Genomic DNA, 22,557 nt, shown 5'->3' on the forward strand with positions numbered 1-22,557 from the left:
TTTTTTTTTTTTTTTTCTCCTCTTTTGCGCGTGTGTGTATGTGTGTGTGCGCAAAATATCTCTCCCTCTCAGGAATGAAAGATGGGCGCTGGCGGCCGGAGGGGAACCTTCAGGGAGGCAGCGGGGAGCGGGGAGGGGGGGGGCCTCGGGCGCGCAGGGAGGCAGGCGGGCCGCTCCCGACTGCAGGAGAAGTTGCCACCCTTTCAGCTGTTCCGGCCTTTATAAAGGAGAAGGGAGAGTGCGAGCGGTGGGTGGAGACAGCCTTTCCTCTTCTGGCCGAGAGTCAGCGCCAGGAGGGGGGCAAAGCTGGAGGAGGGCCTGGGGCGAGGGCGGGGCGCTTAGGGGGGTCTCTGTCAACCCAGGGTAGCCCTGCTGTCAGCCAATCTGGCCCCTGGGAAAGAAGAACTAGGAGTGACCGGCCGCCCCACCCGTCAGCATAGTGACCTCCACAGGTTAAGCGCCCACGTGGTTAAGGGGGTGTCCCAGGGCCGGGCCAGGAGGCCAAGCCTCCCACAGGAAGGACTCAGGCTCTGCAGCCTGACAGCCTGAATTCAGATCCTGTCTGGCCTTCCTAGCTGGGTCACCTTGGGCAAGTCACTTTCTTTTGTGCTCCTCCATCTAGCCTCAAAGCGGGAGCATGCTTACTGTATGGATGAAATGTCGGAAAGATCCGAAAGCATCCAGCAGGAGCCAGCCTCAAGGTGAATGCTCCAAACCCCGCAGCCGTGCCATTCAGCTGCAAGCCGGTCCACGTCTCCTCCTCCTAGTTGGTTGCCTGGCACACCGCAGACTCTGCCAGCTTAGGCTGAATCGGAATTTGTGGAACTGCAAAGTCACACAAACCCCCACAACACTGCAGCATCCTGGCAGGGCTGCCACCGTGATCCTGCCGTCACCCTGATGTTTACTACCTCCCTCGGCCCCCGGCTGCAGACCCGGGGCCTGCCCACCCACACCAGCATTCACACAGTTAACGCCTTCCACTCCCAGCTCAGGGAGCCGCTGTGTCCCAGCCTCCAGCAGTCACACTGTCACAGTGACACAGTCACACGCAGGCACGCTGAGCCCAGCACCCACCACAGGACCCGCAGGCTCACTGCGTCGCCCAGCCTCCTGGCTTTAGGGCACCTTGATCTCATTCGTTTACGCTGCCTCTGTCACTTGCCTTTTGTAGCCACATGAGTCCCTGTGGAGTGCCAGCCCTTCCTCCCACAGCACACCCTGAGCACACCGAAGCCTCTTCATGGTCCTAGCTGGGGCGGAGCCGGCCAGGGAAGACTTCCCAGGTGGCCTCTCTACCAACAGCCACAGACGCCCACGCTCCTCCTGCCCCCTGCGCCCCACCCCCCGCCCCCAAGTGCCGTGGCTCCACAGCCGGGCGGCACCCTGCGCACGGGTGGCTTGGTTCTAATCCTGGTTCATCCTTGGGAGAACCGTTTACCCTCTCAGTACTTTGCATTTCTCATCCCTCAGAGTTGGAGATGTAGCTGTATCAGAGGCAGGGAGGGATTGCAAAGAGGCATGGGAAATTTTTAGGGTGATGGAAGTGTCTCCTGTCGTTGTGGCGATGGCTTCACAGGCGTACCCACGTATCAGGACAGATCCGTGCCATGTATTGTACCTCAGTACAGTTGTAAACGAATTTTTGCCCACGTGCAGAGCTCAGATGAGACCATCCCTGCTAATTCAGGGCCTGCCCTGGACAGACCTGAGTGAACAGATCCACTGAGGAGACAAAGTGACAAGCAAGATCAGGGAGGGGGTCACAAACACAGCGCATTTGATGTCTACAAATTTAGATCTTAAAAAGCCCTGTCCCAGAGCCAGGCGTAGTGGCGCATGCCTGTAATCTCAGCGCTCAGGAGGCTGAGGCAGAAGGATCATCACCAGCCTGGGCTACAAAGTGAGCTCAAGGCCAGCCCGAACTGCATAGGGAGACCCTGTCTCAAAAAGACCAAAAAAAGCCCTGTCCCATCTGACAGTCAGGTGATCTTGACCTTGACCTGTATTCTTGTCTCTGAGCAGATGATCATAGCTACCATTACTGCTGAGCTGACCCTGGGGTGGGCGTGTTCTTTCTCTGAGCAGCCCAACGGTGCTTCTGTGTGCTATGTTAGTCCTGTCTCACAGGTGAGGAAATGAGCACAGGGCGGCCGAGCAACTTGTTCAAGGTCAGAGAGTGCTAGAGCCATGACTTGAACCCAGGTGGTCCTGCTGCAGAGTCGCATGCTTAGACCGCTGAGATGGGCTGTTCCCTGGCAGGCGATGTGACAGGCAACTTTTTTTTTTTTTTTTGGTTGTACTGGGTGTTAAACCCAGGGTCTCATATATGCTGGGCAAGTACATTCTACCACTAGCTATATCCCTACCCCTTTTTAAAATTTCATTTTGAGACAAAGTCTCACTAAGTTGTCCAGGCTGGCTTGGAAGTGTTTTTTTTTCCTTTTTTTTTTTTTTTCCGGTACCAGGAATCGAACTCACGACCTTGTGCTTGCCAGGCAGGCACTGTGCCGCTGAGCTAAATTCCCAGCCTCTGGCTTGGAACTTATAATCTGCCTGCCTCAGCCTCTGAGTAGCTGGGATTGCAGGTGCGTACCACCAGCCCGGGCTCACAGTAACACACGTTACCTAGGGCTTCGGTGAACATGAACACATTAATACAGCATGGCTCAGGGATGGGGTGAGGGAGGGGCGAGGCCATTCTGAGCAGTGGCATTGAGTGCCTACTGTGTGCAGGCCCTGTGTGAAACACTGCAAAATGCAATGACCCAGTCCCAGCATTTAGGGTCACAGATCATTGCGATGGATGCAGATGTCGGCACAGATAGAGGCAGCCTGACAGGGACCTGCAGAAGCAGCAGGGTCTGCCTAGCACCTAGGCTCAAATGCCCTGTGGAGAGAAATGCCCCTGCGCCCTCCCCTTGCAGACAGGACTGCTCAGAGCACATCTCCATCTCTGACTTCTGCTGTTCGTAGCTGACACCTCCTCCAGGAAGCCCGCAGGCCTGGCGCTCACTCTGGGCCCCACAGCACGTGTCCTGCAGTATTGTCTTGATGTTGCGCATCTGTCAGTCTAGTCCTAGACCGAGCTCATGGTGAGTAAAGGCTGCAGCTCCTTGTGTACATTAGTTGCTCAATAAATGTCCACTGAAGGAAGGAATACATGAGTAAACACCTTGCCAGTTTTTCCCTTTGAATCATGGTCAGTTGGTACAGAGATGCCAGAGCCTTCTTAAAAGGTGGCAGGAGGTGGGGAGGGGTTTGCAACACAAGATTTCAAACTAAGGCAGCAACAGGGGTGGGTGCCAGACTCCGCTGGGGGAGGCAAGGAGATGCTGTGAAGGTGAGTCCCGGCCCAGGCCCGCAAGTCCGGAAGGGTGGGAATGCTGGGTACCGGGTCCCCTCTCTGTACTGAAGCACTGGCACCAACTGTCCCAGGCAAGTTTCCTTTTCCCACCTTGCAGAGGAGGAAGTGGGGCTGCCAAGGCCATGGCAGGGCGGTCTGGCACGCTCCAGCCAGGGAACTGCGTGACAGCAGAGCCCGTGTTCCACCACTACATGACGTGGGGGCACTGGCTGCCCTAACCCCCTGGCTATCCCCTCCCAGAAGGCCTTGCTGGCGGAAAAAGAACTTCCTGGCCTTTTGCTTGGGCCACCTCATGGTCTCCTGGGCAGGAAGCTGTTACCATCATGTGTACCCATTTTACAGATAGGCAAAGGGAAGTTTAGAGGGTGAGTTTAGAGAGTTTAGAGAGTCCTGTGGTCAGAGATGACCAGGGTGAAAGCCCTGCTCTACCCATTGGCTAGCAGTGTGACCTTGGACAAATTCTGTAACCTTTCAGAGCCATGGTTTCCTCATCTGTAAAGCATAGAAGCAGCAGTACCCCCCTGAAAGTGGGCTGGATGAGTCAGTACTTGCTCAGTGCTGAAAGTACCGAGTGGGCCCTGCACAAATGTCGGTCATCGTGATGGTTGTTGTTACCACCCCGAGCTGCGTGTGCATGAACACACATGCGCAGCCTCACACACTCCCTGGTCTCTGAGCTCCGGAGCCAGGGCTAGGAAAGGTGAACTGGTTTTTTGTGGTTCCCAGAGGCTGGAAGGGCTGCCACCTCACCCGGGCCGGTTGTGCTCACACAGGGTCTCCACCCTGGGAGGGCTCTGGCCGCCACACAGTGAGTTCCAGGGAGACCCCAGGAAGGCAGACAGACAGACCCCAGCCCGAGGCCCAGTTAGAGCAGCCCCCTCTGCATCCTCGGGCCTGGGCTTCGTACAAAGGGGCGGGAAGCTTTGTTTGTTTTCCTGGGGCTGAGCCGGTGCATTTTTAGCTCCTCCAGGCTCCAGACGAGGAAGAGGATGTGGATGTTTGGATGGGCAGCGGGTCTACTTGCCTGGAAAGCAGGTGGAGTTGGAGTCCAGCCCGCCTGGGGTGAGGGAGCCCAGCCAGGTGGGCTGGGCAGTGAGGGGCTGTGGCTGAGGCGCTCTCCAAGGCCCCACCTGAGTGCGCCCTTACAGTCGGGCATAGTGCTCCGAGGGTGCACACACCGCAGTCCTGGAACATCCCTGCAGAGGCCACTTGTCACCAGTGGTCCCAGGTGCAACGAGGAGGTCCAGCCAGAGCCAGGCCTAGGCCAACCCAGAGGCGCCTCCTGGGCTTCCAGCACTGTAATAATCACGGCAGCCTCCCTGGTAGGGCCAGACCCTCTTCCTGAATCACAGTCTGCCGGCAGAGGTAGGGCAATGATTGGCCTTTCCCAGCAAGGACAGGAGGCCTGCTCAGTCTTCCCCACATGCCCTGCCAGCTGCTGCTCTGATCCTGTTCACACTTGGAGGGGAGGAGACTGAGATTCGGGATGGCATTCTAGCTTGCCCAGCACTACCCAGCAACGAAGTGGCAGTGCCAGCCCTGGACCCGAGACTGTGACACCAGAGCCCACACTTCCACCATCTCCCTGTCTCGTGATACCTCCCCCCATGGCCTGGATCAGAGCTGCCTGGCCTTTGGTTCGTCATGATCTGTACAGCAGATGACTCACGGGGGGGAGGGGGATGCTGGGCAGGGCTGGGGGCCTCAGGACTCGCCCATCACCCTAGGGTAGGAGGCTCCCTGGGTGTGGGGGGCTAGGCCTGGGTTAGCGTGCCTTCCCTCAAACAGATGTGCTTTCTGGGGGTCCCAAGGGTCCTGGAAAGGAGGGGCAGGAGGGAGCGCGGCAGGCAGGTAGCAGGCAGCCCCTCCGGGTGGGGGACCAGCTTGCCAGAGGGAACTATTTGTAACTGCCGGAATGAGGCAGGCCTGTCAGAAGAATGGGAACCCAGCCACGGTATAAAAGTCACAAATCTTTCATCAATATTCATAAGCGCAGGCGCTTGGTGGCACTTGGTGTGTCAGGCGGTTGCTCCTAGGCCCGGGGTGTACTCACTCGCATTAGCTGTGTGGCTCGCCTGCAGGAGCTGAGCCCTGGCATCATTTGTAGGTGGGGGAAACCAAGGCCTCCAGCAGCTTTGCCAAGGGCAGGGTTGGAGAGGGCAGGGCTGGGATTCGAACCCACACAGCATATACCAGCATCACCTGGTGGCCTCTCTACCCATCTGCTTGGCACAGAGGAGACACGACTGCCCGTTCCCCCAGCCCGCCCTCACTCCCCCCACAGACTGTTATGGGGTATTTCTGTATCGCTCATTTTTGCTGTGAACCAATAAAGAAAGTCTTTTTTAAAGTCAAAAAAGACTAGTTTTTTGTGGTTCCCACTTATGCATCAACCACCTAAAATCTGGCCAACAATCTAAGGAAAATATATTATCCCCATTCTATAGATGAGGAAACCAAGTCCTGTGCTTGGAAAAGCAGAGTCCAAGGCCTCACTTGTAGATTGGGGGTTCCAGACACCCTCTGATGGGAGAGCTGTACAGGTGGGCATGGTGCCCATAATGGTGTCCTCACGAAGAACTGGGCATAGCAGTGCCAGTTCACCATCCCAGAGCCCCTTGCACTGGGGGCGGGCGAGCGCTACAGGCTGAGGCAGGCAGGTGCGAAGACAGCTGTAAGGATGGAGACAATTGCACAGACACCCTGAGGCATGGTTACATAAGACAGAGGGCAGCCCAGCGGGAATGACTAATGGCCTCAGTGGTAACTGCCACGGCCGGGCACAGGGCTCCTTGAGTGTACACACCCACAGTAGTCACTGGTGCATCGCTGCAGAAGTCACCAGATTGTCACCAGTGTCCCAGGTTCAAGGCAGAAGCCCTGGGAAAATGGGCCACGGCCTCCATCTGACATTCTGATGCAACTCCTTCATCCTTCCCTGCTCTATGTCCTGGCCCATCCCAGCCATGTGAGTCAGGTTCTGGAACCGACCACATCTGGAGATGGGCTTAATCGAGCGGACGAATGAATGAAAGTGCCTACCACACGCGCTCATTCAAGAAAGGGAAGCCATGGGCACAGTTCCCTGGCCTGGAGGTGTCCTGTGGGCTACAGACCTCACAGTCCCCACGGTTGGCTCTGGGTAGCAGCCTGGCGATGACCAGACCCCTGTGACCGTAGGGAAGACCCGGGCTCGCAGAGAGGCAGTGACTCCCCAGGATTGCTGTGCTGATGAGAGGTGGCAGTGGGCTTGAACTTGAATCACAGGACTCCCTGGACAGTGCTGGGGGGCGGGAGGAGAGGAGAACCAGTCAGGGAGACAGATGCCCTGTCTGCCCGCCTGGGCTGAGCAAGACACTCCCGTGGGGCAGGGAGTGTGAGCGTGTCTGTGACTTGGGTGTGAGTGAGGCTTGCACACCACACAGGCCCGGGAGTTGGGATGGAAACGCCCCCAGATGGCCCGGATGGAGCTACTCAGGGCGCAGCCCCTGGGTCCTGTGTGTGGATGCCGGGGCGGCCCCCCACCCTGAAGACCACCTCTGCGTGGAGGACACATCTCAGCCTCCGCCCTGAATCTCCTGCCCGCCCCCACCTCCCAGCTCCTTCCTGTTTTGATGGAAGGAAATTTTTCAGCTTTTTCCTTCTTTATTTTTCCAGACGGGTGACTCGCTCGGGAAAGGAATTCCCCCCTCCCCAAACTATCCTGATCCTAGGTATCGATGCCATAGATCCAGGCCCATCCTGTTGTGCTGGGGCAGTCATGGTTATTTTGGGTGCTTTTACGGGGGTGGCGCCCCAGGGGAGGGGATGTGGGGGGTGCTCAGCTGCATCCCCCCTCCCCGGCTCCGCCACCCCCACCTCGTCCTCCTGGGCTCGGCTGGGAGGAGGGAAGGAAGCCTGCTAAGCCAGAGTATAAATAACTCAGGTGGTTACTCAGCCCCAAGAACATGATAACATGAGTCATGATGTGAAATCAAGAGGAGGGCAGGGCAGGGGGCCTGGGAGGGAGACACAGCTCCTGGGGACCCGTGCTGGGCAGGCCCTGGCTTCAGGGCGGAGCTGCCGTGCTCAAACGGCCCCAGGGAGCCTGGCTTGGACCTCGGTTTACTCATCCAGAGCACAAGGCAGGTGGCTTCATTTCCAAGGCCCCCCTGAGATGGGAAGAGGAAAGAGGACAGGCAGGGACCAAGCCCTGAGCAGCGTGAGGCCTCTCTCTGTGCCTGTCACACACTGGGGTACAGAGCAAGTGCACCGGGACTTCTGCTCCCCTCCCCTCATTTCCAGGGCAAGTGGCCCAAGGGATTTCCTGAGCCTCGGTGGGACTTGTGGGATAGGAGGGGGGACTCGGACAGCAGCCAGAAGGTCCCAGGCATTTGGCCCGCTGATCCGTCACCCACCAGGTGGCCCTGAATCAAGGACGGTCCCCTCGCCACCTTCCCTCGGCTGCCTGGTTACGCGTGGGCGCAGAAACAGGACACCCTGGAGGGCCCGCGGGATTAGCCAGGCAGCTCTGGCAGGCCCGGGGTCAGAAGCCTGCCCGCGCCAGCCTCCTCTCCACGCCTTTCAGCTCAAGCTCATCTCCAGAGCCACACAGGCTTGGACCCTGGGTTGCCATGGCAATGGGTTCTCCAGCCTGCGCAGGCCGAGCCTCGTGTCACCTGCGGCTGCCTGGCCCGGTAGGGGACAGCAGGGCTGTGTCAGGGAAGGAGCCCACACCACCTGCGGGAGGGTGTGGCAGGGACCACAGCTGGGGCTGCCGTCCTAGGCTGCAAGTCGGGGCACCAGAGTGTCCACAGGGCCTTTGGCAGCTCCACTCCTAAGTCTAAGCCAGGAGAATGGCAGCATGGGGTGGAGAATAATAGCTGCTCCGGTTGCCGAGAGGTCACGCAGCTTCTGGCTGGTAATCAAGACCCCCAGAAACCCCTTCCCACCCTCAGCCTGAAATGGAAGGGCAGCCCATCCCCCACCCGCTGTGCCAGACCCTTGGCCTGGCTGCTTCTCCAGCGGGAACAGCCGCACCCCTGCCCCCAACCCACGTGCCCAGACGCCTTGGCATGGCTCGGGCCCCCATTCAATGGGCAGCCTGCCCTCTGGCCCCTCACGAACAATGGGGGCTCCAGGAATACTGTCCCGCCTGGGCTGAATCAAACGCTCTAAATTTAGCCCCTCTGATGCGTCCTCGGCTTCCTGCCCCTCTGCCCTCCTTTCGCAGCGATGAGGTCACCCTAGAACCCAGCCAGTGGTCAGAACCAGGGGGTTTCCAGGTCTGGGGCTATGGCACTCTTGGGGCTCCGAGCCTTGTGGGGGTCCCGGGTCGTGAATCCTCCTCCCTGCCTCCTGCCTGAATTTCGCCACGGTGACTTATGGACAGCCTACTGCGTGGGGGGGCCAGCGCTGGCGAGCTGTCCCTGCCCTCGCAGAGGTGACAGGCCAGAGGAAGAGGAACAGCTATCAAGTAAACAATAAAGGAACAAGACAGTTTCGGTCGTGAAGACGTGGCGTGAAGGAGACAACTCACAAGTGTGACGGAGGCATGGGGGGTGTGGAGGGGTCAGGGAAGGCCACTGGAGGGGTGACATTTGAGCTGAGGCTTGGATAACCAGAAAGAACTATTCGAAGCCCTGGGTGGGGCTCAGCCCTCTAGGGCAAAAGAGAGACTTGGCCAGATCGAGGCGCAGCCAGGAGGCCCCTGTGGCTGCAGGAAGGTGGGAGGGACAGGCGCCGGCAGGTCAGCAGGGGCCAGAGGGGAGGAAGCCCCAGCCCCGCGCCCCACCAGTGCCCAGCAGGGGCTCCTGACTCACAGTTTCAGGGCAAGTTGGCTGCTGCTGGAGATGGGCTGGAGGAAGCTAGAGGGCACTGATAAAACCTGAGTGTCCTAAGCTGTTTGCTAGAAGGCACCAAGCAGGAGTCACCTGTTTCTCCCTTTTGTGAGTCACTGAGGCCCAGAGAGGGCATGCAACTTGCCCAAGGTCACACAGACAGCCAGAGCTCTCCCTGGAACACCTCTGACAGTGGGCACTAAGAAGTGTTTGTCACCGGCCTTTGGCCCAGCTCTGCCCCAGGCAGCCCCAGAGTCCCTATCCCTAGGGGGAGGGAGAAGGGTCTGCCCTGTCTCCTACCCGGTCCCTCCCCAAATCCTCTCCACACTTCCACCTTGAGCATCGGCCCAAAGCTCCTGCTCTTCGGTTCTGCAAGAATCCAGGATTGGCAGGGGCTGGGCGAGGGGTTCTGGAATGCCCCTTCCAGTGCCAGTACGGGGTGCCGCCTGGGGGCAGCGGGGGATCACCAGCTCTCATGTGGGTGGGGAGGCTGGCAGCATGAGCAGGGCTGGGGACCAAGGTGGGATCCCCATGGGAGCTGCTGCAGCTCTCTGAACCCCTTGCTGGCTTTCCACCTGCCATCCTCCAGGGTGGGGCGCTCGTACCCAGCAAGGGCACCCCCACCCACCCTTCAGTGCCTCAGTTCACCCTTGACTCCTGTGGGAGGAGAGGTAGCGTTCCATGTTGGTGACTCCTGTGTACCCTTCCGACACTGGAAGGAGAAAGCTGTGGACCGAGGCTGCTCTGGGTTTGAATCCCATCTGGGCAGTGACCGCCCCTCTGGGCCTCAGGGTCCTCCTCTACCCCACCACAGGGTTGGGGTGAGCACAGATGCCTACCCCAGGCCCTGGCACCCTCCAGGCCCCAGATCTGTTACTTCCCTCCTCCCTCCACGACCCCCCTTGGTGTTCCCTGTCCCTGGCCACTTAGGGGAAGTAGAAAGCTGCCTGACTCTGCTGACCAGGGGTAGGGCCTGGAACGGGAGCCAGAGAAGGTGGAGCCTTGCCTGAGTGCGAGGCAGTGGGGTACTCGGGACCCTGACTCAACACACCTCCTCTGGCTCGCCGCGTGGCCTTACGTAAGTTACCAAAGCTCTCCGAGTCTTGGTTTAGTTTTCATCTAATGGTGGTGTCTAACCCACCGGGGATACTGCAACATTACTATTCCTCGGTGATGGGTGGTGGGGAAGAGAGGGGACTGGGGGAGCTCATGTCCCCCTCATGGGCCGCAGGGAGCTGGGAGCTCTCAGTGAGGAGAGGTGCACCCTGACCCCACCAGCTCACGCCTTCCCTGGCAGGAGGAGCTGGGTGCTGCTGACTCTCTGGGGACCCCTCCTGCCTCCTGCCACACTGATGGTGCCGTGGGTGAGGCCTCTTTGCCAACCAGATGCCCTTCAGGCCTAGGCTGGCGCTGCCCCCTCCCCTCTGCCAGCAGAGCCCAGGCCAAGAAACCTTTATTTTTAAACCTCGGAACAATGGCTGGCAGGGCACAGCCTCCTGCAGAGGACAGAAGAGCTGGGAGAGAGCCACGCTCCTGGGCCGAGTTCTGCGCCCCAGACCGGGGCCGGCGGGCACTGCTCGGAGCCCGCTGTGTGCCCCGCTCTCTCTCAGCCTGTCCTCTTACCCTCGGCGCTGCGGGTTCTCAAAGCCCTGGCTTGCCAGGCCGCCCCCATCAGACGGCACAGCTGAGACCCGCCTGCTGTGCTGTCACACCCTTTCACCCCTGCCGGCCCCCCAAAAGCTAAGGAGAGCTTTCTACCTCCTGGGGAGGCTCCCACCCTGCCCCAGGAGCACCCATGATATTCCCACCCCTCAAAACTTCCCATGCCTGGGGCAGTGGGAGGACGGGGTCCCACCTGAGGCCACTCCTCCCAAGAGCAGGTCTAGGAGTCCTGGAGGGGTCCGCCCCTGTGTGACTGTCCTTTGCCCCATGGTATCCCCACCCTGCAGGGCAGGAGGGGGCTCTGTATGCAGTCAGTGCTGAGCACGCGGGCACAGAGCTTCCCAGTGGGCAGGACAGCCAGGAAAGGGGGTCCCTAACATCCGAGGGCCTTTACGGTAAGCTGCAGACAGCACACTCCAGACCAGAAGCCTAGCTTCTCTTCCCAGGGCCACCATGGACTGTCCTGGACCTTGGGCAAGAAACGACCCCTTGGGACCTCTGTGTTCTCGTCTACAAAATAGGCTGATCCTAGATATCTGTTCCACAGATCCAGGCCCATCCTGCCTCACAGAGCTGCTGGCAAGACAGCAAAACCACTGCTACAGAGGAAGTGCTCGAGAGGACTTGTGGGGAGAGAGCTGGCTGGGAGGCCTTAGGTTCCATCTCCAGTACCACCAAAAAAATAAATAATAACCCACGCACGTTAGTTCTTACCACGTGTGCGGGCAGGTGTGCATGAGAGTGCGCATCTGCTGTGCTTGTGCCAGGGTGTGTTCCCAGGGCACGGAGGCCACTGGATGCACACGGAAGTCACAGGCACCAGCTTGGGGCCGTGGATTTGCACGCAGGCTGGAGCCAGGTGTCGGTGTATGCGCTCCGTGTCCCGGTGGGAATGTGTGTGCAGGCCCAGGGCGTGTGCCCTTGACTTTGCATACCAGGGGCTGTGCGCAAGGTGGGTCTCCTCCTCAGTGCCATCTCCTCAGCTAGAACAGGTCACCAGCCACCCTCTGTCCCTGCCTTGGCCCCATCCCAGGCCACCGTGGGCCCCAGACTTAAAGGAAGCCTTCTGGGAGGAGGAAGGAGGGAGAGGACAAGTCACAGAAGCCTCACAGCTCCTGGTCGCGCTGGCTCCCTAGGCCTCCCTGGTTTCCCCTCGGCTTCCCCGGTGTGCCCCCCGCCGACTGGTGCTATTCCGAGGGGTCACCTTCCGGGCTGTCTCCTGGCTGAGGCCGGGTCTCTCTTTTGGCTGCTGCTGGCCCCGTCTGGTTAGTGCCAGGCACAGAGTAGCTGCTGAACAAACACTGGGATGAAAGAGGAGACAGGAAGGTTAGGTGGCGGATGTCAGCTTTACTGCGGTGGAATTTCACACAACAGAACTCACCGATGATCCACACTCAGACGGATGCTGTCACATAACCACCATCTTGATCAGACTGTAGCACGCTCTCCTTGACCTGAAAGTTCCTTTGTAGCTGGATGTGGTTGCATGTCCCTGTTATCTCAGCACTCTGGGAAGCTGAGACAGGAGGATTGCAAGTTTGAGCCCAGCATGGGCAACTTAGCAAGATCCTGTCTTAAAATAAAAAATAAAAGGGCCAGGGTGTAGCACAGTACAAAGGACCTGGGTTTAATTCCTAGTACTTTAAAAAAAAAAAAAAAAGATTTTTAGTGTGTTTCCTAGATGGCCCCTCTTCCTCTCAGCCCGGCAGCCACCCACCTGCCTTCCAGCACCATAATTTTGCTTTTCCTAGAATTCTTCATAAGCCCAAGTGTAAGCGGATCCCGGTTGCCTCTGTAGAGTCCACTTCTGCTGCTGTACAGGACTTGGAGAGGAGAGGCCAATCAGGAGAAGATGATGGGTGACAGGTGACGGGTGATGAGTAGAATCCTCGGCCAGGTGTAGGCTGTGAGGAATCTCAGAAGTCCCATACTGAACCAAGGCTCAAGAGAACATTCTGGCTGGGGTGGGAGAGAGATGTGCTCACGGGCACATGAGTATGCAAGTGTGCATACAACACACACACACACACACACACACACACGCATGCACGCACGCGTGCGGCACAGTCTTCCACAGTCTGTAAGACAAGGGATGGCTCAAGTTCATGGAGCTGACCTGGGCAGCAAGTGTGTGGTTCACAGGTGACAACTGGTCTCATGACGCAGCACTGGCCTTCCACTGGAAGGAGCGGGTGTCCACGTTCCCTCCCCTTGAGCCCGCATGGACTGGGTGGAAGCTCCCTGGCTCCATGGAGGCAGCCATTCCCACCCTCTGTCCAGCTGTAGCCACAGAGCCCCCAAACCAGGCTGCCTGGCAAGCCCTTCCCAGAGACCTGAACCCCAGAAGGAAGCACCGAGAAGGGCTGAGATGATTCTTGCTGTTCAGAGAGGCTACTTTGCTGGCTGATTCACTAGGCAGAGGGGGCTGCTTGCTCCTGACCCACTGCAGATCTGTGGGGTGCTGCTCAAAACCACTGAAGCCTCCTCCTCTCCCCGCCCCCAACCAATTCTCCCCATCTGTCTTCTTCCCTCATTACCTGAGCATCTTGCCAGTAGGAACTTTGTAATTTTTTACCCTCAGTAAAAACCCTGGCACAGGGCACAGCTGTAGATGGATGGATGGATGGATGGATGGTTCTAGAACCTTTCCACCCAAGTGAAACCCTTGATAGTGAGAGGGTAAGAAAAAGAAGGCTGAGCTTTTTAGGACAGACTGCTGTCAACAAAATTAATAAGAATAATTACAACAACAACAGCAACAATCCAATTAAAAAATGGGCAAAGAATCCGAACCACATTTCTCCAGAGACAAGTGAATGGCCAGTAGGTGCATGAAAAAGGCTCCACATCACTCATCATCAGGAAATGCAAATCGAAACCACACGAGAGGTCATCTAACCCCATGTAGGGTGGCTGTCATCAAAAACAAAAACTAACAAATGTTGGCAAGGATGTGGAGAAGGGGGAACTCCGGCGCACTGCTGATGGAAACAGCCATCATGGAAGCAGCATGGACATTCCTCAAAAGACGTGTAGGACTCAGTGGCAAAGCGCCTGCTTGGCAAGCGCAAGGTCGTGAGTTCGGTTCCTGGTACCAGAGAAAAACAAACAAACAAACAAACAAACAACAAAAAAAAAAGACGTGTAGGACCATGCTGTGGTCCAGCCAGCCCAGCCTGGGGCGTGTCCCGAGGAGGGAACTCAGCAGGTCCCAGAGACAGCTGCACTGCTGTCTTTATGCAGTGCTGGGTAGAGAAGCCAAGAAACAGAAGCAACCAGGGCCAGGGGTGAAGCTCAGGGGTAGAGCACTTGCCTAGCAAGTACAAGGCCCCATGGTCAATCCCCGGCACCATCTAAAATAAAAATAAAATAAAAGCTATATTTTCTTTGTCCAGTCATCTGATGGACACGGAGGGCATGTCAAGGATTTAGCTGTTATGAGTTGCGCTGTTATAAATGAGGGTGTGCATGGACCACAGTAATATGATGTCTTTTTTATTTTTTAGTTCTAGTAATATGAGGTCTTTAGCTTTTGCAGGAAGATACCTAGAAGGGGAACAGCTGGGTTCAGTGGAGTTTCTAGTTTGGGTCTTTGGTGGAATCTCCACGCTGATTTCCGTAGTGGTTGTACTAGTTTCCATTCCCACCTTCTGGGGTCTCTGAAACTCCAGGGTTCAAATCTCAGGGCTGCTACCTACAGGTCACTCTGCTTGCTGTGCCTCAGTTTCCACACATCAAACATGGACATAACCCCTACCCGAGAGGCAGACAAGCCTGCCTCACAGCACATTAACTGAGTTACTGCCCAGAGGGGGGTGCCCGGCACATAGAAGTGCTCTGTGCTGTGTTGCTGAGTGTCCCTTGCATGCCAGACTCTGTACTGGGATTCAGCAGTGAGCAGAAGAGACCAAGTCCTGTCCCCAGGTAGCTCATGTCCCAGGAGGGGCATGGATGAGGGGCAGGCGAGGCAGATGGGCAGGCAGCCACAGGGCAGTATGGGTGGTGTTGGGGAGAGTGATGGCTGTGGGTTTGGACAGTGCTCAGAAGGACCAGGAGACTCTCTGCAGAGGTTACAGTGGGAAAGACGAATGGTTAAAAGAAGAGAACCATTTTGGGCAGCAGGAGCAGCAGGTGCCAAGGCCCTGTGGTAGGCACAAGCATATTCACTGGGGAGACAGTAACAAGGCCAGGGAGAAAGTGAGGGAGGAGGGGCATGGCAAGAGGTGCTGTCACAAAACCAGGAGCTGGTTTGCCTCCCTCCCAACTTCCCCACTTTGGAGGACTAGCTGGGGTGCTGTTCAGCCACCTTTCCTGCCTTGTGACCTCAGCCCACCCAGCCCTGCCCCCAGCACCCACTTCCCCTTCCAGATGATGACCCAGGAAGGCAGGGGCCACATCCTTTCCTAGACTGCATTTCCCCTCCCTCGCCTCCCTCACAGGGGGTGGCCTTATCCCTCCAGAGATGGGGTGGACCCGGCAGCTGCCCCTCACCCTGACCCCTACTGGCCCCCAGCAACATCAGGCTCTAGACATTCCCTCTCGTCCCCTTTCCTGATCCTCCCAAGAAGCCAGGCTTCCCCAGGGCATCACACACTCTCTGAGCCTGGTCTGCCCTTCCTGCCCTTCTCTAGCTGACCAGATCTCAGCTGTTGCCTCCTCATGAATGTCCCTGGGTTAGGAGCAGAAATTGAGCCTTGGTCATCTCTGTACCCTAGGCTGGTCCACTGCTTGGCACAGACAGATGGATGAATGAATGAACAAACGAAGGAGGAAGTTAGTCAGGTCCAATCAGATTTGTAGGCTAGGCACTGCACTGGTCACAAAAGCTAGCACCTGACAGGTGGCCCCACTCACACTTACACGTGAAGAGCCCCTTCCCCAGACCCAGGGGTGGGGACCAGATCTGGGCACTGAGCTCATGTGCTGTGTGACATTGGGCAGCCTGATCTATACCGAGTTCTCACTTCCCAGAGCAGCACCTGGAGCAGTCTACCTGTTCTCAGAGCACAAGTCCTAAGGTGGACTCGAGCCAGGTGGCCTGGGTTCAAATCCTGACCCTCCCCCTCGCTGCCTGTGTGACCTTGGGTGGTCTCTGAGCTCCAAGTCCCCGCCCCTAGTGGGAAGAGCTTCAGAGCCTGTCTCACGGAATCCTTCCGAATATTCACCAAGATGGGGCTGGGCAAGAGCCGTCCACGGAAAGTACCGAGCACACACGAGTCATAAGCAGGTTTGCGGTCCTTGCTGTGCGTCTGCAGGGCCGGGACGTGTTTGTGCGCACACATCAACTACGTGTGTCGGGGCAGGAGCCTCGGAGCGCCCCGGATGCAGGTTCTGAGGTTCCACACCGCACGCAGGACTGTGCCCGGGAGCCCGCGGCGGTGGGGAAGGTGTGCGCATGTGCGAGGTGCCTGCTTCATCCCAGGCCTGGAGCTGGGGCGCAAACTTCCACCCACGCAGCTTGTGTTCCCCACCGCTGGCCCTTCCGAGGCTTGGACTGCCACAGCGGGGACTGAGAGAAACTGAGGCAATCCCATCAGGATGCACTGAGCTTCCAGGGACACCCCACCCCACCCCCCAGAAACGCCACCGCTACACATGCGCGCTCCCCAGGGGACCATCCTGGAAATGGGCCGGACTTTCTGGGACTGGAGCCAGAAAGGGGCCATACCCTTAAGGGTCTGGGGAGGTGGCCTCCTTTAAACAGAGAGTTTAGGGTTCTGAGTGATCACTGCGCCGCAGAGCCTGTCGCAAAGCTGAGGCCCAAGGTCACGCGGTGGGGGAGGAGCCCGCCCAGAGTCCAGGGCGCTAACTGCTGGCCACGCTCCTCCCCCGCGCTGATGCGTTTCTGGAAATCACCCCACTTCTACTTTCCAAAATGAGTCAAGAACATCTGTACCTCCAGGGCCAAAAATACTCCCAGGGACTCCCAGGCAAAGAGGCTGACATCTTTCTGGGGTGTCCAAAAGCAGAACTCGGGCTTCCTGGGAACTCATAAGAACCAGGACATTTTAAGCCAGGTGCTGGTCTTGCTACCCTTGCAAGACCAGGTGACTAGGCCTCATTTGACAAAACTCACACCTAGGGCCCAGAGGAGTTGCCAGGATCACGCGGCAGCCCTGGTTCCCACACTTGGCTACCTCCTCCTTCCAAAGGCTAGCTTCCCCCGCACCTGGGCAGATCTTAAACAGTACTAACCCTCATGCCCCAAATCCAAATGCCTTTTTCCCATTTTTAGCGTCTTTACTATAAAAGGGACAATGCATGCTTACTCATGAAAATCTGAAAAAAATGCAGAAAAGTCAAAATAAGGAAGAAAAATCACCACCCACGGCTCCAGCACCCAGAGACAATCATTGTTGAGGTTTGATGCATTTCCTCCCATAGTTTTTTGTTGGAGCACTTTTTTAAAAACACAGCTGAGATCATACTGAATATTAAATGAAAAAGGCAAAACGGCAGTAGCCTGCTTTTTTTCTGACCTGCCATTATATCATGGCCTTTTCCTCCTGGTGTCATTTTCCTTTCTCCAGAGCTCAATTTTATTGGCTGCCTAATATTTTGTCAAGTGGAAGTTCCATAGTTTATGTAGCCATACCCTTATTGTTGGACATCTCGGTTATTTCCAGTTTTTCGAAGTTATAAATAATAGAGTCTGATTGATATCTTTGGGCAGAAAGCGCTGTGTTTTCCATATTTAGGGAGAGCTCTTTGGCGCGGATGGAATTACGGGGTTAGTGAGTCATCTCTGCCCTGTTGCAAAGAGGACACTGAGGTCCAGGAGGGTTGAATGACTTGTTCAAGGTCACACAGCAGTGGGGGGATTGGTGCTTTTGGTCCAGTGGGCCTGGGAGGGCCTGAGCCACACCCATTCTATAGAAGAAAAAAGAGATACCCCCAGAGGTGATGGCCAATCAGCAGTGCCCACCCTTCTTTCTCTGCAACACATCCCTCTCCATCACTGTGCTCTCTCTGATCATTCATTCGTTCATTCAGTTTGCTGCAACCAATAAGAGGGACCCGTGTGCCCAGCTCAGGTCTAGGCCAAGATGCTGCAGATAAACAACAAAGCCCTGTCCTCAAAGTGCTCCCACCTACAAGGCAGGAAGGGAAGGAGCAAATAGGAAGGAGGCCAAGTGCCTGCCACCTCCTTGGCCTTTGGTTATATGCAAATCTGGGTGCTCATTTGCATATCACTTTATTTGCATGTCACCCAGGCAGAAGCCAGAGGGCCAAGGTGACTCTGGCAGCTCCCAGGGCAAGAGGCCAGGTTTTCTGTGGTCCGGACTGTTCTCCAACATCAGGCCTTCCCTTACAAATCGGGAGATGTCCCCAGAGCCTGTGTTTCCTGGTTGTCCTGGACACTGCAGACAGAGCCACTTCATTCCCATTCCCAGAGGTCCCCGAGGGCCTGTGACCCTCTGTCCAGACCACGTCCTGCCACCTCCTGCACCTTGTGCTCAGCCCCTTGGGGTCCTTCTTGAAAACATGGGTGCAGTCCATGGGCCTTGGTGATGTGAACCAGCTGGAGGGACAGGTGACAAGGAGGTGAAGCCACTCAGCTGAGATGACGAGCTGCAAGAGGCAGAGGATCTGAAGGGGAGTGGCCAGGCTCCCAAGGGCACCAGGCCAGCAGTCCCAGGCAAAAGGGACAGGTATGGGGCCTGTCACAGACAGGGGACGCTCAGAGGGTCCCCACTGAGACAGCAGGCTGGGAGCTGGAACTTAAATGTTGGCTGGAGACTTCCTGCTCTCTCACAAGGGTCTCCTCTGCCAGAACACCTTCGCTTCTCCGCTCCCTTGCTCTACTGATCTCTCACCTCCTCCAGGAAGCCCTACAGCTGGTTCTGAGCCCTGGTCCAGCCTAGAGGGGCACAGACCTGGCTGGGACAGGGAGTCCCCACTGCCACCCACAGGAGACCCTGACTCCTACCACACTGCCTCCTCCCCTCCCCGCTTGGCTCTGTGTGGGCTAGAAGATGAGGGAGGAAAAGCCAGGTCTGCGGTCCTTGCTGTGCGTCTTTGGGGCCGGGACATGTTTGTGCGCACACATCTACTACGTGTGTCGGGGTTAGGGTTAGGGTTGGGGTTAGTGATGGTCCTGGGAACCCCAATTCTACACATGTCCCCAGCTTCCATTTTACTGGCTTTGCATCCTTGGCCCTTGGTCAGGGTCCACTCCTCCCAATAAAGTGACCCAGTGGCCCACCTGGCCTACTTCCTTCCCCCTTAAAGGGCCAGCATGGGTCTTCTGCCCTGCACCCAGCCAGGACAAGGGCTTCAGCCTTCCCCGCAGAGACTGCCTTCCGCAGTCCGTGGAGGGAAGGCAGTTTCCTGGCCTGAACAATGGGGCCAGGATGTCCCTCAGCCTCTAGTGTACCAGGGACATCTGACAAGGATACTGTCACTCAGGGAGCACAGGGGGTGGAGGCAGGAGAGAGGTACAGCAGAAACAGATTGGGAATACTCCTGGCTTTGGGACCCTGAGCAAGGGGCTCAACTTTGCAGGGCCTCCGTTTTCCCCTCTGTGAAATGGAGTGACAGAACATCTGCCCCAGCCAGGTGTGGTGGCGCACGCCTGTAATCTCAGCATGTGGGAGGCTGGAGCAGAAGGGTCATTGCAAGTTCAAGACCAGCTGGGCTACAAAATTAACTCAAGGCCAGCCAGAACTTCATAGTGAGACCCTTTCTCAAAAAGCAAGAGAGCAAGCGAGCAAGAAAGAAAGAACATCTCCCCTACACAGTGGTATGAGATTGTCCAGGCTTGGTGAAACCAGGCAGCAGGCTGCAGGGGTTACATACAGACTTAGCCACCACCTGCCTGGGGGAGAATCTCGAGCTGCTGTTGGCAGCTGGGTGGCCTTGGACAACTTACTTAACCTTGCTGTGCCTTTTCCTCATCCGTGAAGAGAGCAGAGCAATAGGCCTTCTGCAGAGGGCGTTTGAGCATGCACAGAGCTAACACAGGTAAGGAGCTGTGAGAACATGCCCGACCCCTTGCCATGTGCCCATCACCGGCAGCTGTCACCGAGTGTCCCATCGCTGTTGTAACAGATGACCACAGGCTTGGTGCCGTGGTTTGAGGATAGCTTGTCCCCATGACAACCCATGCTAGGGCTTGGTCACTGATGTGATTCAGTCACCAGGAAGGATTAATGCCTTTCCACAGAACTGGGTTAATCTTGAGCGATGAGTTCTGCTCTTGCTACCCCTGAGAACAGGTTTTCAAAAAAAAAAAAAAGAGAACAGGTTTTCACCCAGCAGGGCTGCCCCTTGGGTTTCTCACTCCCACCCACATGAGCTTGCCTTTCCATGTTTCCTCTGTGCAGGACCAGCATGAGGCCAAGACACCTCAAGACACTCCCCAGGGGCCGAGCAAGGGCCAGTGCTGTGCCCTGGGACTTCCTGGCCTCCAGAACTGCGAGCCAAACAATCCTCTTCAGAAACTACCCAGTGTCAGGTGACTTATGCCTTTTTTTGTGGGGGCAGGGGGGATTGACCTCAGGCCCTTTGCACTGAGCTACATCCCCCAGCCCTTTTATTTATTTTATTTTATTTTACTTTATTTTTTTGAGACAGGATCTCACTAGTTTCCCAGGCTGAGTCCAAACTTCCAATCTGGCCTCAACATTGCAGAGTTCTGGGATTGCAGGCATGCTCCACCACATTGACCTAGCGTACACACTTTTATCTCTTGGTTCTGAAGGCCTGGGTGCCGGCAGAACTGTGCTCCTCCTGCAGGGTTGGAGGAGAATCTGTACCTTTGCCTTCTCCGCTTCTAGAGGCCACCTGGATCCCTCGGGCTGTGGCCTCTCCCTCCATCTTCCCAGCCCACAGCCAAGTGTCTTCAAATCCACCCTCTGATTTCTCCCCTGCTGTCATGTCTCCTCTCCAACTCTGAGCTGCTCCCCTCCCTCTATTCTGTTTAACTCTTCATTTTGAAGAACTTGGATTTATATAAGAGCAGTAAGGTTAGTTCAGGAGACTCCCCTCTACCCTTCACCCGACTTTCCTGATGTCGATTCCCTGCACAACCTTGGTGTGTAGAACCGCACCCATTCTTTTTTTTTTTGGTTTTTCTCCGGTACCAGGAACCGAACTCACGACCTTGCGCTTGCCAGGCAGGCGCTTTTGCCGCTGAGCTAAATCCCCAGCCCTCGCACCCATTCGACCCTATAAAAACACAGACTTGATTCGGACCCCACCAGTATTCTTTGCCTCTTCCAGGGTCCAGCCAGGACCCTGTGACATCTGGTCATCAAGTGGCCTCAGTCCCCTCCATATGCGATGATCTCAACACTTTTCAAGGCATACTGGCTGAGTATTTTGTAGAATGTCCTCCATTTGGGCTTGGGTTTTTTTTTTTATTTGTTTGTTTACTTGTTTGTTTGTTTGTTGTCTTTTTGAGACAGGGTTTCTCTATGCAGTTCAGCCTGGCCTTAAGCTCACTTTGTAGCTGAGGTTGCTCTCGAGCTCACAGCAATCCTCTGCCTCAGCCTCTTGAGTGCTGGTGTTACAGGCATGCACCACCACACCTGGCATTGTTATTTTTTTGAGACAGAATCTCACTATATAGTTCAGTCCGGCCTTGAACTCAAAGCCGCCTGAGGGCTGGGATTATAGGCGTATGCCACCATGGTTCCATTTCTGTTTTTTAAATAGCTGTATTGAGATCAGCTATCATTTCTATGCTCTACAACTCATCCACTTAAGATCTATGGTTCAGCGGGGCGTGATGGCATATGCCTGTAATCCCAGCACTCGGGAGGCTGAGGCAGGAGGATCTGTTGTGAGTTCGAGACCAGCCTGGGCTACAAAGTGAGCTCAAGGCCAGCCTGAACTGCATAGCGAGACCCTGTCTCAAAAAGACAAAAAGCCAAACCAAAACAAAACAAAACAAAAATCCTAAAATCTATGGTTCAGTAAGATTGGATTTATTCTTAGTTAGTTAGTTAGTTAGTTATTGCAGTACTGGGAATTGAACCCCTCTGAGCTACCTCCCAGCCCTGTTTTCTATTTTTATTTTGAGATAGGTTTTCATTAGGTCACTAAATTGCCCAGACTGGGCTTGAAATTTTGGTCCTCCTACCTCAGCCTCCCAGAGTGCTGGGATTACAGGTATTCACCACCAAGCCCAACTCCATCATTGATTTTTCATGGTGGTAGCAGGTATATAGGATCTTTAAGTGTGCAGCTCAGTTTGCCTCTCTCTTTTATGACCTCATATTTACTCGAGACCCCCTGGATGACCCAAGACCACCTCTCACCTCAAGCCCTTAACCACATCTGCAGAACCGCTGGTGCCACGTGACGTGCTGTGAGGACCAGGAAGCAGACTCTCTCCCAGCCACGGACCCTCATGCCTGCGAGTGCCAGTGTCCTGCTGGAGTCAGGCTCTCTGAACTCAAGGCCCAGCCGGGCCTGCTCAAGGCTGCGTCCCTAGCCCCTAGAACAAGGCCCAGGACACTGGATCCCCACATGCACCGCGCACGCTCTACTCCCAACACAAAATAGCCGTTGTTGGGGAAGTGGCCAAACCCAGCAACGCCTTCTGTTCCCCTCACCTGCGGCGGCACTGTACATGGCTTTTCTGTCCCTCTGCCTGCAGCATGAGCCACTCTCAGGCCCATTTCACAGCTGAGGATCTGAGGGTCCCACGGCCACGCAGGAGGCATGTGTGACACAGGTATCTCCGCCTCCCAGCTCCTGGCT

General features: G+C 56.3%; 1 long non-coding RNA gene across 1 annotated transcript in view; it reads left to right on the plus strand.

The window, feature by feature from the left end:
* The window catches only part of LOC102027832, a 43,990-nt gene that overhangs the window by 2,900 nt on the left and 18,533 nt on the right, over window positions 1-22,557 (plus strand). Inside the window, exons 2-3 of the long non-coding RNA XR_260110.2 lie at window positions 20,175-20,305; window positions 22,138-22,531. This is a non-coding gene — a long non-coding RNA (uncharacterized LOC102027832). The remainder of the gene's footprint in view (window positions 1-20,174; window positions 20,306-22,137; window positions 22,532-22,557) is intronic.

This window comes from Chinchilla lanigera, unplaced genomic scaffold (assembly GCF_000276665.1).
Source record: "Chinchilla lanigera isolate Chin_1 unplaced genomic scaffold, ChiLan1.0 scaffold00012, whole genome shotgun sequence".
Taxonomy (NCBI): domain Eukaryota; kingdom Metazoa; phylum Chordata; class Mammalia; order Rodentia; family Chinchillidae; genus Chinchilla; species Chinchilla lanigera.